The sequence below is a fragment of the Crassostrea angulata genome, chromosome 5, assembly GCF_025612915.1.
Source record: "Crassostrea angulata isolate pt1a10 chromosome 5, ASM2561291v2, whole genome shotgun sequence".
NCBI lineage: Eukaryota > Metazoa > Mollusca > Bivalvia > Ostreida > Ostreidae > Magallana > Magallana angulata.
In genome coordinates, this window is record NC_069115.1 from 18,732,777 (window position 1) to 18,749,625 (window position 16,849).

The window sequence follows — 16,849 nt, forward strand, 5'->3', positions numbered from 1 at the left end:
TAAAATGTATATTTTACATACTGGAACATTTTCTATAGCTTTAGGTGGTTGGTAAATGAACATTATATTTACTGTTCTTAATTCTCGTGAAATTTCTTCTGACTGTGATGTGATAGAATGTAAATTAATGTTTATCAAACGCTTTAACTGTAACAAAAAAAAATAGAACATCAAAGTAATTAGGTGTAGCTTTAGAAATATACATATCAGAAAGGCACTGGGGATGGTTTCAGCTTATATTCGTGTTTGACACTGATAGAGTTAATGTAATTATTTAACAATTAACGGATGAACGCAGGAGAGAGAGAGAGAGAGAGAGAGAGAGAGAGAGAGAGAGAGAGAGAGAGAGATGGTTAAAAGTTAATTGACTGAATTAAATTGATTAATTAACTGAGATTTAAAAGTAAACTCTTTCATAAATGGCTTATTTTCAATGTAGGCAATGTTTTTTGTGCCTAAAAATCCATAGTTATAAACTTTTAAAACTTATTATAGGTCATTATACCAAAAATCAGGACATTATAGGCCTACCCCTAAAAAAATTAAAATGCTCTGTAAAATTATTTGTAGGGATTTACAATTTATTTTTTGTGTGTTTCTGATAGAAAATAGTATTACCCGTATAGATACGTCGAAATATTTTTCTTATTTTATTGCACAAATCGTCGTGTTTTTTTGTTTTTTTGTTTGTTTTTTTTTTTTTACAAAATACACACCATAAGGTCATCAGGGTACTTATCAGGACATTAAAACTCTCCCCTCGGGTAGGAAGCGGCGGATGAGCAGCTGAATGGTGATGTCTTATCAAATTGAATTAAATCGTGAAGGATTATTCAATATGTTTCGAGTTTGATGAATTATTCTGGAGAATGTGGCCAAGGCATTCCTTTACCTTACTAGGCCTACATGTACCTTGACTGACTGACTGGCTTGAGGAAGTTCGAACAAAATGGCGCCTATATAACTTTGATTTGTCAAGAGGAAAACGCGTTAAACGTGCTGTAAGTGATAAGATTTTTTATTTCCTAAATGGTTTTATGAGTACTGTAGAACTAGTTTGATTTAGGACATTTTGGAAACACCTCTCCTATGGAGAGATAGTCTCACTGAAGCGAGATCATCCCTCTTTACAATATGAATTATTAAATAATAAAAAAAAATCCATTAAATTTTTTATACCTTAAATTTATATCCCATTTTGACTACTAGGCCCACGGGCCCTGTAAGTTATTGTAAATATATTGCATGTGCATGTATAAAAAAGTACTTTTTTATACATGCACATTCAATATATTTACAATAACTTCATATTGCATGTATAAAAAAGTAATTTTTCATACATGCACATTCAATATATTTACAATAACTTCCAGGGCCCGTGACTAGGCCTATATCCCACAAGTTCATATTTTGTATCATTGAACCTAACTGATTAATCACTAAGTGTTGGCCAATAAGATTTCGGCTTTTGTAGTGTGTTTTTTTTTATTCGGACATTTCGGACGTCTAGTAAGAAGGTTAAGAAAGGAACAATCGATGATCTGGAATTTCTTAGCCGGAAAATGTGTATATGTATTTCTAAATTTAATGCGACTTTTGAGATGCACATATAATGATTTAATGTGTCCTGAGCAAAATTTATGCTCATTTTATGCAGGAAGCACATCATAATGAATCACTGTTTTTGACCTTGCTAAAGAAATTAAATAACATGCAACAATTATTGGTTGCTTTTATATTTTGATCTCAGCATATCCATGAAAACTACAGAAGTTTGTACCAGCAGTGTTTGAAAAAACCGTCCGCCTGACCACCCGAGACGCATAACTTTTGGCACGGGTGAACAAATTTGTTTATACGAGCGCCCAACTGGACATAGATATTTTTTAAGCCAAGTGTATATAATATCGGGATCAGAGTTTTGAGAATTTTTAACTGATTCTTGTCACACTATCGCTTTCCTTGTGTGGTCATTTAATAACAGTCAAAACAAGCGTTTAATTCACGTAGACTATGCTTGACATGAGCATGGGGAGGTAGAGTCTCAAGTCATGCTACAGAATAATGTAGGGTAATCTCAGCGAGATACGTCGAGACTGATATTTTTTTACATACATGTACGTCTTATGAATGTCAGACCAGTGCGACGAACAGCGATTTGGTTAAATTTGCCCCAACTTCGGCCAATTTTACGATAGCAATATGCTGAATTAAATCAACTTTTTACTTTGAACATCATTTTAATTCCCTATCAACATAAAATGTTACTTTCCTACCGTTAGGTGGTTTAATTCCCACAAAATATGAACTTGCTTATTTTTTAATTCATTTCCACGGTCGGAGATTCGGAAGAGACTTTTTAGAAATTTTATTCAGTTTTGATGAATCTTGCTGAGATTAGTGGAAAATAACTTTACAACCAAAAACAACAAGTCTATGATGAAACAAAATTGAAAAACAGATTTTTGAATGTTTTTATTAATTACTTGCAAATGAAAAAAATTAACAAATGTCGACTATTTTCTTTCGGCTGGTGGAATTTTTACAGGGCTGAAGACTTTTATTGGCTATCAGCCACAAGTGTCTAGCTAGTTGTTTGATGATTTTAAAAACACTGGTGCCAGCAATAATATTTTCACCTTTTCACATCAAAATTAAATAGATTTTGTTTTTGAAAGAAAAATCTCAATTCCAAATCAAAAATGATGAGAGAAAACCAATGAACTACATTTTTATTTGAAATGAATTAAATTTTGGATGAAAAATTGTACGACCAGAGACTTATCCTAATCATCTGACCACATCTGTGTGTTGCATAATAATAAATAAAAGCATCATGTTGAAATGTATTAGGTACTTGCTGAACTTATCGCTCCAACCGATTAATCGGTTAACTGGTTAGCAGTTGCCATCCCAGAGAGAGAGAGAAAGAAAGAGAGAGAGAGAACAAAATTGCATAATAATTAGCAAATTAACCAGGTGAGAAAGAGAGAGTAGGAGAGAGAGAAAGAAAGTTTTTGCCCTAGATCTACAACTAAAAGTATTAAAATGTTGGTGTTTTGGAAGAGTGAGGGAGAGATATAATTAGTAATGCATCTTAAATAATCTGTTACAAACTTATTAATGCTCAATTGTTTTCCCTTTTTTGTTTGCTAGCTGAAGATTGGGTTGGATAAAAGTGGTGGGCCACCAGTTAAGGTAAATACACTATTTACATTCATGAGAGTTTGATGGACTGAAACAGAAAATGACCAAATATCTTGAAAACAATTGAGATTCCAACTCTAAAACATATTTATTCTTGTTCCTTGGGTCAAGGGGCATCAAATGGTATGTAGTTCATGAGCCCCGGGGATGGTCCTGACTCCCCTCGAACAGGAACTGCCCAAATACTTGAAAACGGTTGAGATCCCCACCCTTAATCTATACATATTCTTGTTCCTTTTGTTAAGGGGTTGACCCATGTGGGTCATCCCTATACCCCCAATGATAGCCTTGTATACATGTGTGGGAGACTTTATACTGTAAGTTGTTTTAATTCCACGGTGTTAGAATTTAACGATTTGATCATTTCTCAAAAAGTACCAATGACGATTGTTTTAATTTCACTCTCCAAGAAAACCAGTTGATCAAAGTATAAGCATTAATTAACACATTTTAAAAAGCTTATATTGATATTTACAATGGGTCTGATTTGGCGAAAATATGATAAATTGTGAACATAGTGAAATTAAAACCATCGTGATTAGTTGCCAATCAACAGTAATCGTTCCAGATTATAATTACATCTTGTTATACTTGTATTTATAGCGAGCGCAGCTCGCCGGCGAGCGAGCGAAGCGAGCTCTAAGAACCAGTGTGCGCGGGAAAAAGAACGAGCTAAAACTATAGTTCATCAAACAAAATTTTTTGTCTACGTCCCATAATGCTCTCTAATGTTTTCACCCGTGGTGCTCTGCCAAAAATGGCCGACTTTTAACTCGTAATTTACAGTGACTTAAAGTTTGAAGACACGTTTTGAGTACCGCATATGCTTTGGCGAGATTCAAAAGATTTGTTACATGCTTCCATACCTCCGTATTGAGTCAATAAACGTAAACAAAGACGAACAAAGTCATGGATGACGTCACAGTGCACTCGCGCTACATTTCCCGCGATAAATTTAGAGGTGGATCAAACATCTGTACTGGCTATTTCAGTACTGCGATACCTGCCTCATTGACATATGATTTGTTTTTAATTTTTTTTTTAATATAGAGATTTTATGTATATATACTAGCAAGAGCCATACTTTGCTGTCATATCGATCCATTTTTAAGCCAATTGTGCATGCATGTACCATGTGTACAGTAGGCAGGTAACTGGTAAGTATATATGAGTAGGGAGGAAATAAACAATAGGATATTTTGAACTAAATAAAAAAGAATAAAATGAAAAAATATAAAAATTAAAAAAAATTATGTAGATATTGCATATAGTCAGACCATCAAATTTGTGGGAAATTACACACCTACAAACAGGAACCGGGCTCTCTCTCTCTCTTTCGGGGTAGGGGGTTGCGCTGTATGTATCATAACCATTAAAATTAGTACCTTTGGCATACTTATTGTAGAGCAATACTCTCTCAAAAATCCTTTGACGTTCGTTGATTCCTAAATAAAACTATATTAAGTTGACAGTGATGCAAGGTATGTGCAATTCTTGCTGCGTTCGCCAGAACGGTAGCACCGTAAAACATATTAACTAAAGGCTTTAAAAAAATGGTTTTTTTCCGCTTTCCCGACCGACCCTAGGCTTTACTGCCAACTCAAAACTTTTTTAAAAGGATTTATGATGGAAAATTGTTCATTTCCGTTTTATCCGATGGAAAATTTATTCAAAATGTTGGTCACAAATATGCTTGTTGCAGTTACTCTTTTCAAATCAGTGTAACTCAAACAGTTTGATTCAAAATGGATGTATGTTTCCATGTGTTGTAGATATTGAACTAATGCTCTCATCGCTGGCAGGGGAAGTATCTGATATATAATATCATTTTTGTGTTTTCTTTAGACCAGCTTAATAGTCAGGAGAGATATTAAAAGTGTTTTTCATTTTATACCATTCAGCAGTGTCAGTATCTAATCGGCATGTATGGATAACGTTACAGTTTTATCTAAAATGTGTACAGAAAATGTCAACAATCGTACCATGGAAAATATGTACACACAAAATGCCAGTTCTTTAATGATACAAATAAATACAGGTTCTGTCAATTGATAACATAATTGATACACAATATGCTCATAAGATGTAATGATTTCAAACTTGATGATTGAATTTCAGTGAAACAACGACGACGACGACGACAGGGAAGATCTGGCAAAAATGACTCCTCGTCTTCCTCTTCCTCTCTCCTCCTTCTCCTCCTCCTCAAAAGAGATAGCCACTACTAACCACAGGAGGAAAGACAAACAGACACCTGTTGATTTAGGTGTGTATAGAAATAAACAAGACCTAGATCAGGCTTGATTTTACAGTGTATTGCAGAACATAGTGAAGTTAATAACTCAACTACATGTAACTTATTTTGTGACTTGTAGCGAACAGTATGACGGATATGCTTACGTGTAGCACAGAATCGAGCGAAAAAGATGATGACAAGGAAGAATGCACAGAAGAAGGTGATAATATTGGTAAGTATGCTGTGGCAGGTTTATACAGTAGGAATACAGTGTGTATATGAAATGGATTTCATTATTTACGTAGGAGTGTGATAACATTGATGATCAACGTCAACTCAGGGGGCTATCTGTCATCTTCATGTAATGAGGGTCCCCTATTGTGCAATGTGAAATGTGTACACAAAATGTCCCCAATTGTACCCTGTAAAATGTATACACAAAATGTCCCGAATGGTGTTTTATCTTTTGTGCTATCTGTCATCTTCATGTAATGAGTGTCCCTTATTGTGTCATGTGAAATGTGTACACAAAATGTCCCCAATTGTACCCTGTAAAATAGATACACAAAATGTCCCGAATGGTGTTTTATCTTTTGTGCTATCTGTCATCTTCATGTAATGAGTGTCCCCTATTGTGCCATGTGAAATGTGTACACAAAATGTCCCCAATTGTACCCTGTAAAATGTATACACAAAATGTCCCGAATGCTGTTTTATCTTTTGTGCTATCTGTCATCTTCATGTAATGTGTGTCCCCTATTGTGCCATGTGAAATGTGTACACAAAATGTCCCCAATTGTACACTGTAAAATGTATACACAAAGAGTCCCAAATGTACCATGTTAAAGGTGTACACAAAATGCCCTTTGTTGATTGATTGTTTATTTAGTATAATGTGGTGGGTAATCAATCAACAACGGGCATTTTGTGTACAAAATTTGCATCGTACAATTGGCTATATTTTGTGCGGTAGGTTTATACAGTAAGATACAGTGTCTATATGAAATAGATTTCATTTTTTATGTAGGAGTTGGTTAACATTGATAATTAACGTCAACTCAGGGTGCTATCTGTCATCTTCATTTAATGAGTGTCCCCTATTGTGCCATGTGAAATGTGTACACAAAATGTCCCCAATTGTACCCTGTAAAATGTGTACACAAAATGTCCCAAATGCTGTTTTATCTTTTGTGCTATCTGTCATCTTCATGTAATGAGTGTCCCTTATTGTGTCATGTAAAATGTGTGCACAAAATGTCCCCAATTGTACCCTGTAAAATGTGTACACAAAATGTCCCAAATGCTGTTTTATCTTTTGTGCTATCTGTCATCTTCAAGTAATGAGTGTCCCCTATTGTGCCATGTGAAATGTGTACACAAAATGTCCCCAATTGTACCATGACAAAATGTGTACACAAAATGTCCCAAATGCTGTTTTATCTAAAATGTGTACACAAAATATCACCAATTGTACCATGGAAAATATGTACACACAAAATGCCTGTTCTTTAATGATACAAATAAATACAGGTTCTGTCATTTGATAACATAATTGATACACAATATGCTCATAAGATGTAATGATTTCAAACTTGATGATTGAATTTCAGTGAAACGACGACGACGACAGGGAAGATCTGGCAAAAATGACTCCTCGTCTTCCTCTCTCCTCCTTCTCCTCCTCCTCAAAAGAGATAGCCACTACTAACCACAGGAGGAAAGACAAACAGACACCTGTTGATTTAGGTGTGTATAGAAATAAACAAGACCTAGATCAGGCTTGATTTTACAGTGTATTGCAGAACATAGTGAAGTTAATAACTCAACTACATGTAACTTATTTTGTGACTTGTAGCGAACAGTATGACGGAAATGCTTACGTGTAGCACAGAGTCGGGCGAAAAAGATGATGACAAGGAAGAATGCACAGAAGAAGGTGATAATATTGGTAAGTATGCTGTGGCAGGTTTATACAGTAGGAATACAGTGTGTATATGAAATGGATTTCATTATTTACGTAGGAGTGTGATAACATTGATGATCAACGTCAACTCAGGGGGCTATCTGTCATCTTCATGTAATGAGGGTCCCCTATTGTGCAATGTGAAATGTGTACACAAAATGTCCCCAATTGTACCCTGTAAAATGTATACACAGAATGTCCCGAATGGTGTTTTATCTTTTGTGCTATCTGTCATCTTCATGTAATGAGTGTCCCTTATTGTGTCATGTGAAATGTGTACACAAAATGTCCCCAATTGTACCCTGTAAAATGTATACGCAAAATGTCCCGAATGGTGTTTTATCTTTTGTGCTATCTGTCATCTTCATATATTGAGTGTCCCCTAATGTGCCATGTGAAATGTGTACACAAAATGTCCCCAATTGTACCCTGTAAAATGTGTAAACAAAATGTCCCGAATGCTGTTTTATCTTTTGTGCTACTAGTATCTGTCATCTTCATGTAATGAGTGTCCCCTATTGTGCCATATGAAATGTGTACACAAAATGTCCCCAATTGTACCCTGTAAAATGCATACACAAAATGTCCCGAATGGTGTTTTATCTTTTGTGCTATCTGTCATCTTCATGTAATGAGTGTCCCCTATTGTGCCATGTGAAATGTGTACACAAAATGTCCCCAATTGTACCCTGTAAAATGTATACACAAAATGTCCCGAATGCTGTTTTATCTTTTGTGCTATCTGTCATCTTCATGTAATGTGTGTCCCCTATTGTGCCATGTGAAATGTGTACACAAAATGTCCCCAATTGTACACTGTAAAATGTATACACAAAGAGTCCCAAATGTACCATGTTAAAGGTGTACACAAAATGCCTTTTGTTGATTGATTGTTTATTTAGTATAATGTGGTGGGTAATCAATCAACAACGGGCATTTTGTGTACAAAATTTGCATGGTACAATTGGCGATATTTTGTGCGGTAGGTTTATACAGTAAGATACAGTGTCTATATGAAATAGATTTCATTTTTTATGTAGGAGTTTGTTAACATTGATAATTAACGTCAACTCAGGGTGCTATCTGTCATCTTCATTTAATGAGTGTCCCCTATTGTGCCATGTGAAATGTGTACACAAAATGTCCCCAATTGTACCCTGTAAAATGTATACACAAAATGTCCCGAATGCTGTTTTATCTTTTGTGCTATCTGTCATCTTCATGTAATGAGTGTCCCTTATTGTGTCATGTGAAATGTGTACACAAAATGTCCCCAATTGTACCCTGTAAAATGTGTACACAAAATGTCCCAAATGCTGTTTTATCTTTTGTGCTATCTGTCATCTTCAAGTAATTAGTGTCCCCTATTGTGCCATGTGAAATGTGTACACAAAATGTCCCCAATTGTACACTGTAAAATGTATACGCAAAGAGTCCCAAATTTACCATGTTAAAGGTGTACACAAAATGCCCTTTGTTGATTGATTGTTTATTTAGTATGGTGTGGTGGGTTATCAATCAACAACGGGCATTTTGTGTACAAAATTTGCACGGTACAATTGGCGATATTTTGTGCGGTAGGTTTATACAGTAGGATACAGTGTCTATATGAAATAGATTTCATTTTTTACGTAGGAGTTTGTTAACATTGATAATTAACGTCAACTTAGGGTGCTATCTGTCATCTTCAAGTAATGAGTGTCCCCTATTGTGCCATGTGAAATGTGTACACAAAATGTCCCCAATTGTACCATGACAAAATGTGTACACAAAATGTCCCAAATGCTGTTTTGTCTAAAATGTGTACACAAAATATCACCAATTGTACCATGGAAAATATGTACACACAAAATGCCTGTTCTTTAATGATACAAATAAATACAGGTTCTGTCATTTGATAAAATAATTGATACACAATATGCTCATAAGATGTAATGATTTCAAACTTGATGATTGAATTTCAGTGAAACAACGATGACGACGACGACAGGGAAGATCTGGCAAAAATGACTCCTCGTCTTCCTCTCTCCTCCTTCTCCTCCTCCTCAAAAGAGATAGCCACTACTAACCACAGGAGGAAAGACAAACAGACACCTGTTGATTTAGGTGTGTATAGAAATAAACAAGACCTAGATCAGGCTTGATTTTACTGTGTATTGCAGAACATAGTGAAGTTAATAACTCAACTACATGTAACTTATTTTGTGACTTATAGCGAACAGTATGACGGATATGCTTACGTGTAGCACAGAGTCGGGCGAAAAAGATGATGACAAGGAAGAATGCACAGAAGAAGGTGATAATATTTGTAAGTATGCTGTGGCAGGTTTATACAGTAGGAATACAGTGTGTATATGAAATGGATTTCATTATTTACGTAGGAGTGTGATAACATTGATGATCAACGTCAACTCAGGGGGCTATCTGTCATCTTCATGTAATGAGTGTCCCTTATTGTGTCATGCGAAACGTGTACACAAAATGTTCCCAATTGTACCCTGTAAAATGTATACGCAAAATGTCCCGAATGGTGTTTTATCTTTTGTGCTATCTGTCATCTTCATATATTGAGTGTCCCCTAATGTGCCATGTGAAATGTGTACACAAAATGTCCCCAATTGTACCCTGTAAAATGTGTAAACAAAATGTCCCGAATGCTGTTTTATCTTTTGTGCTACTAGTATCTGTCATCTTCATGTAATGAGTGTTCCCTATTGTGCCATGTGAAATGTGTACACAAAATGTCCCCAATTGTACCCTGTAAAATGCATACACAAAATGTCCCGAATGGTGTTTTATCTTTTGTGCTATCTGTCATCTTCATGTAATGAGTGTCCCCTATTGTGCCATGTGAAATGTGCACACAAAATGTCCCCAATTGTACCCTGTAAAATGTATACACAAAATGTCCCAAATGCTGTTTTATCTTTTGTGCTAACTGTCATCTTCAAGTAATTAGTGTCCCCTATTGTGCCATGTGAAATGTGTACACAAAATGTCCCCAATTGTACACTGTAAAATGTATACACAAAGAGTCCCAAATGTACCATGTTAAAGGTATACACAATATGCCCTTTGTTGATTGATTGTTTATTTAGTATAATGTGGTGGGTAATCAATCAACAACGGGCATTTTGTGTACAAAATTTGCATGGTACAATTGGCGATATTTTGTGCGGTAGGTTTATACAGTAAGTACAGTGTCTATATGAAATAGATTTCATTTTTTATGTAGGAGTTTGTTAACATTGATAATTAACGTCAACTCAGGGTGCTATCTGTCATCTTCATTTAATGAGTGTCCCCTATTGTGCCATGTGAAATGTGTACACAAAATGTCCCCAATTAAACCCTGTAAAATGTGTACACAAAATGTCCCAAATGCTGTTTTATCTTTTGTGCTATCTGTCATCTTCATGTAATGAGTGTCCCTTATTGTGTCATGTGAAATGTGTACACAAAATGTCCCCAATTGTACCCTGTAAAATGTGTAAACAAAATGTCCCGAATGCTGTTTTATCTTTTGTGCTATCTGTCATCTTCAAGTAATGAGTGTCCCCTATTGTGCCATGTGAAATGTGTACACAAAATGTCCCCAATTGTACCATGACAAAATGTGTACACAAAATGTCCCAAATGCTGTTTTATCTAAAATGTGTACACAAAATATCACCAATTGTACCATGGAAAATATGTACTCACAAAATGCCTGTTCTTTAATGATACAAATAAATACAGGTTCTGTCATTTGATAACATAATTGATACACAATATGCTCATAAGATGTAATGATTTCAAACTTGATGAGTGAATTTCAGTGAAACAACGACGACGACGACGACAGGGAAGATCTGGCAAAAATGACTCCTCGTCTTCCTCTTCCTCTCTCCTCCTTCTCCTCCTCCTCAAAAGAGATAGCCACTACTAACCACAGGAGGAAAGACAAACAGACACCTGTTGATTTAGGTGTGTATAGAAATAAACAAGACCTAGATCAGGCTTGATTTTACAGTGTATTGCAGAACATAGTGAAGTTAATAACTCAACTACATGTAACTTATTTTGTGACTTGTAGCGAACAGTATGACGGATATGCTTACGTGTAGCACAGAGTCGGGCGAAAAAGATGATGACAAGGAAGAATGCACAGAAGAAGGTGATAATATTGGTAGGTATGCTGTGGCAGGTTTATACAGTAGGAATACAGTGTGTAATTGAAATGGATTTCATTATTTACGTTGGAGTGTGATAACATTGATGATCAACGTCAACTCAGGGGGCTATCTGTCATCTTCATGTAATGAGGGTCCCCTATTGTGCAATGTGAAATGTGTACACAAAATGTCCCCAATTGTACCCTGTAAAATGTATACACAAAATGTCCCGAATGCTGTTTTATCTTTTGTGCTATCTGTCATCTTCATGTAATGAGTGTCCCTTATTGTGTCATGTGAAATGTGTACACAAAATGTCCCCAATTGTACCCTGTAAAATGTATACGCAAAATGTCCCGAATGGTGTTTTATCTTTTGTGCTATCTGTCATCTTCATATATTGAGTGTCCCCTAATGTGTTATGTGAAATGTGTACACAAAATGTCCCCAATTGTACCCTGTAAAATGTGTAAACAAAATGTCCCGAATGCTGTTTTATCTTTTGTGCTACTAGTATCTGTCATCTTCATGTAATGAGTGTCCCCTATTGTGCCATATGAAATGTGTACACAAAATGTCCCCAATTGTACCCTGTAAAATGCATACACAAAATGTCCCGAATGGTGTTTTATCTTTTGTGCTATCTGTCATCTTCATGTAATGAGTGTCCCCTATTGTGCCATGTGAAATGTGCACACAAAATGTCCCCAATTGTACCCTGTAAAATGTATACACAAAATGTCCCGAATGCTGTTTTATCTTTTGTGCTATCTGTCATCTTCATGTAATGTGTGTCCCCTATTGTGCCATGTGAAATGTGTACACAAAATGTCCCCAATTGTACACTGTAAAATGTATACACAAAGAGTCCCAAATGTACCATGTTAAAGGTGTACACAAAATGCCTTTTGTTGATTGATTGTTTAATTAGTATAATGTGGTGGGTAATCAATCAACAACGGGCATTTTGTGTACAAAATTTGCATGGTACAATTGGCGATATTTTGTGCGGTAGGTTTATACAGTAAGATACAGTGTCTATATGAAATAGATTTCATTTTTTATGTAGGAGTTTGTTAACATTGATAATTAACGTCAACTCAGGGTGCTATCTGTCATCTTCATTTAATGAGTGTCCCCTATTGTGCCATGTGAAATGTGTACACAAAATGTCCCCAATTGTACCCTGTAAAATGTATACACAAAATGTCCCAAATGCTGTTTTATCTTTTGTGCTATCTGTCATCTTCATGTAATGAGTGTCCCTTATTGTGTCATGTGAAATGTGTGCACAAAATGTCCCCAATTGTACCCTGTAAAATGTGTACACAAAATGTCCCAAATGCTGTTTTATCTTTTGTGCTAACTGTCATCTTCAAGTAATTAGTGTCCCCTATTGTGCCATGTGAAATGTGTACACAAAATGTCCCCAATTGTACACTGTAAAATGTATACACAAAGAGTCCCAAATGTACCATGTTAAAGGTATACACAAAATGCCTTTTGTTGATTGATTGTTTATTTAGTATAGTGTGGTGGGTTATCAATCAACAACGGGCATTTTGTGTACAAAATTTGCACGGTACAATTGGCGATATTTTGTGCGGTAGGTTTATACAGTAGGATACAGTGTCTATATGAAATAGATTTCATTTTTTACGTAGGAGTTTGTTAACATTGATAATTAACGTCAACTTAGGGTGCTATCTGTCATCTTCATGTAATAAGTGTCCCCTATTGTGCCATGTGAAATGTGTACACAAAATGTCCCCAATTGTACCATGACAAAATGTGTACACAAAATGTCCCAAATGCTGTTTTGTCTAAAATGTGTACACAAAATATTACCAATTGTACCATGGAAAATATGTACACACAAAATGCCTGTTCTTTAATGATACAAATAAATACAGGTTCTGTCATTTGATAACATAATTGATACACAATATGCTCATAAGATGTAATGATTTCAAACTCGATGATTGAATTTCAGTGAAACAACGACGACGACGACGACAGGGAAGATCTGGCAAAAATGACTCCTCGTCTTCCTCTTCCTCTCTCCTCCTTCTCCTCCTCCTCAAAAGAGATGGCCACTACTAACCACAGGAGGAAAGACAAACAGACACCTGTTGATTTAGGTGTGTATAGAAATAAACAAGACCTAGATCAGGCTTGATTTTACAGTGTATTGCAGAACATAGTGAAGTTAATAACTCAACTACATGTAACTTATTTTGTGACTTGTAGCGAACAGTATGACGGATATGCTTACATGTAGCACAGAGTCGGGCGAAAAAGATGATGACAAGGAAGAATGCACAGAAGAAGGTGATAATATTGGTAAGTATGCTGTGGCAGGTTTATACTGTAGGAATAAAGTGTGTATATGAAATGGATTTCATTATTTACGTAGGAGTGTGATAACATTGATGATCAACGTCAACTCAGGGGGCTATCTGTCATCTTCAAGTAATGAGTGTTCCCTATTGTGCCATGTGAAATGTGTACACAAAATGTCCCCACTTGTACCCTGTAAAATGTGTACACAAAATGTCCCGAATGGTGTTTTATCTTTTGTGCTATCTGTCATCTTCATGTAATGAGTGTCCCTTATTGTGTCATGTGAAATGTGTACACAAAATGTCCCCAATTGTACCCTGTAAAATGAGTACACAAAATGTCCTGAATGCTGTTTTATCTTTTGTGCTATCTGTCATCTTCATGTAATGATTGTCCCTTATTGTGTCATGTGAAATGTGTACACAAAATGTCCCCAATTGTACCCTGTAAAATGAGTACACAAAATGTCCTGAATGCTGTTTTATCTTTTGTGCTATCTGTCATCTTCATGTAATGAGTGTCCCCTATTGTGCCATGTGAAATGTGTACACAAAATGTCCCCAATTGTACACTGTAAAATGTATACACAAAGAGTCCCAAATGTACCATGTTAAAGGTGTACACAAAATGCCTTTTGTTGATTGATTGTTTAATTAGTGTAGTGTGGTGGGTTATCAATCAACAACGGGCATTTTGTGTACAAAATTTATATGTTACAATTGGCGATATTTTGTGCGGTAGGTTTATACAGTAGGATACAGTGTCTATTGGAAATAAATTTCATTTTTTACATAGGAGTTTGTTAACATTGATAATTAACGTCAACTCAGGGTGCTATCTGTCATCTTCATTTAATGAGTGTCCCCTATTGTGCCATGTGAAATGTGTACACAAAATATCTCGAATGCTGTTTTATCTTTTGTGCTATCTGTCATCTTCATGTAATGAGTGTCCCCTATTGTGCCATGTGAAATGACGTGTACACAAAATGTCCCCAATTGTACACTGTTTTATCTTTTGTGCTATCTGTCATCTTCATGTAATGAGTGTCCCCTATTGTGCCATGTGAAATGACGTGTACACAAAATGTCCCCAATTGTACACTGTAAAATGTATACACAAAATGTCCTGAATGCTGTTTTATCTTTTGTGCTATCTGTCATCTTCATGTAATGAGTGTCCCTTATTGTGTCATGTGAAATGTGTACACAAAATGTCCCCAATTGTACCCTGTAAAATGAGTACACAAAATGTCCTGAATGCTGTTTTATCTTTGTTGCTATCTGTCATCTTCATGTTATGATTGTCCCTTATTGTGTCATGTGAAATGTGTACACAAAATGTCCCCAATTGTACCCTGTAAAATGAGTACACAAAATGTCCTGAATGCTGTTTTATCTTTTGTGCTATCTGTCATCTTCATGTAATGAGTGTCCCCTATTGTGCCATGTGAAATGTGTACACAAAATGTCCCCAATTGTACACTGTAAAATGTATACACAAAGAGTCCCAAATGTACCATGTTAAAGGTGTACACAAAATGCCCTTTGTTGATTGATTGTTTAATTAGTGTAGTGTGGTGGGTTATCAATCAACAACGGGCATTTTGTGTACAAAATTAATATGTTACAATTGGCGATATTTTGTGCGGTAGGTTTATACAGTAGGATACAGTGTCTATATGAAATAGATTTCATTTTTTACGTAGGAGTTTGTTAACATTGATAATTAACGTCAACTCAGGGTGCTATCTGTCATCTTCATGTAATGAGTGTCCCCTATTGTGCCATGTGAAATGTGTACACAAAATGTCCCCAATTGTACCATGATAAAATATGTACACAAAATGTCCCAAATGCTCTTTTATCTAAAATGTGTACACAAAATGTCACCAATTGTACCATGCAAAATACGTACACTCAAAACGCCTGTTCTTTAATGATACATATAAATACAGGTCTTGTCATTTGATAACATAATTCATACACAATATGCTTATAAGATGTAATGATTTCAAACTTAATGATTGAATTTCAGTGAAACAACGACGATGACAGGGATGAGCTGGAAAGAATGACTCCTCGTCTTCATCTTCCTCTCTCTCTCCTCCTCCTCCTCAAAAGAGATGGCCACTTCTAACCACAGGAGGAAAGACAAACAGACACCTGTTGATTTAGGTGTGTATAGAAATAAACAAGACCTAGATCAGGCTTGATTTTACAGTGTATTGCAGAACATAGTGAAGTTAATAACTCAACTACATGTAACTTATTTTGTGACTTGTAGCGAACAGTATGACGGATATGCTTACATGTAGCACAGAGTCGGGCGAAAAAGATGATGACAAGGAAGAATGCACAGAAGAAGGTGATAATATTGGTAAGTATGCTGTGGCAGGTTTATACAGTAGGAATACAGTATGTATATAAAATAGATTTGGTTATTTCCGTGGGAGTGTGATAACATCTATGATCAACGTCAACTCAGGGGGCTATCTGTCATCTTCATGTAATGAGGGTCCCCTATTGTGCAATGTGAAATGTGTGTGCAAAATGTACCCCCCTTTTTAGCTCACCTGATTTATTAACCATATTTGAGTGTCAAGTTTCCAGTTATAAGCAAGATATAGAGCTTTGCTCACAAATCTATGTTTGCACACAGAGCTGATGCTTTTGTTCGTTTACATTTTAAATGCTGAAAAGGAAATACCAAGTTTAAAAATCTGAAGTTGAATGTAATAAACTCATGTGAACAAAAACATTACTCCAACCTAACAGAATTGTGAGTGCTTTATCTTGCTTATAATCCTACGATTGACGTTAAAATCTTGGTTGATCATTAGAAATGGTTTGCTAAATATTAAAGACTTCTACAGAATAATTAAAAGGATGATATATGCTGTAACTTCTTTCTGGACCCCTTCTTATACGATAAGTTATATGAGAT

At 35.7% G+C, this 16,849-nt stretch overlaps 2 pseudogenes; both read left to right on the top strand.

The window, feature by feature from the left end:
• Positions 1 to 256: 256 nt before the first annotated feature.
• On the top strand, positions 257 to 9,384 carry LOC128185189 (uncharacterized; annotated as a pseudogene).
• On the top strand, positions 7,306 to 16,118 carry LOC128183422 (protein FAM133B-like; annotated as a pseudogene).
• Positions 16,119 to 16,849: the final 731 nt, after the last annotated feature.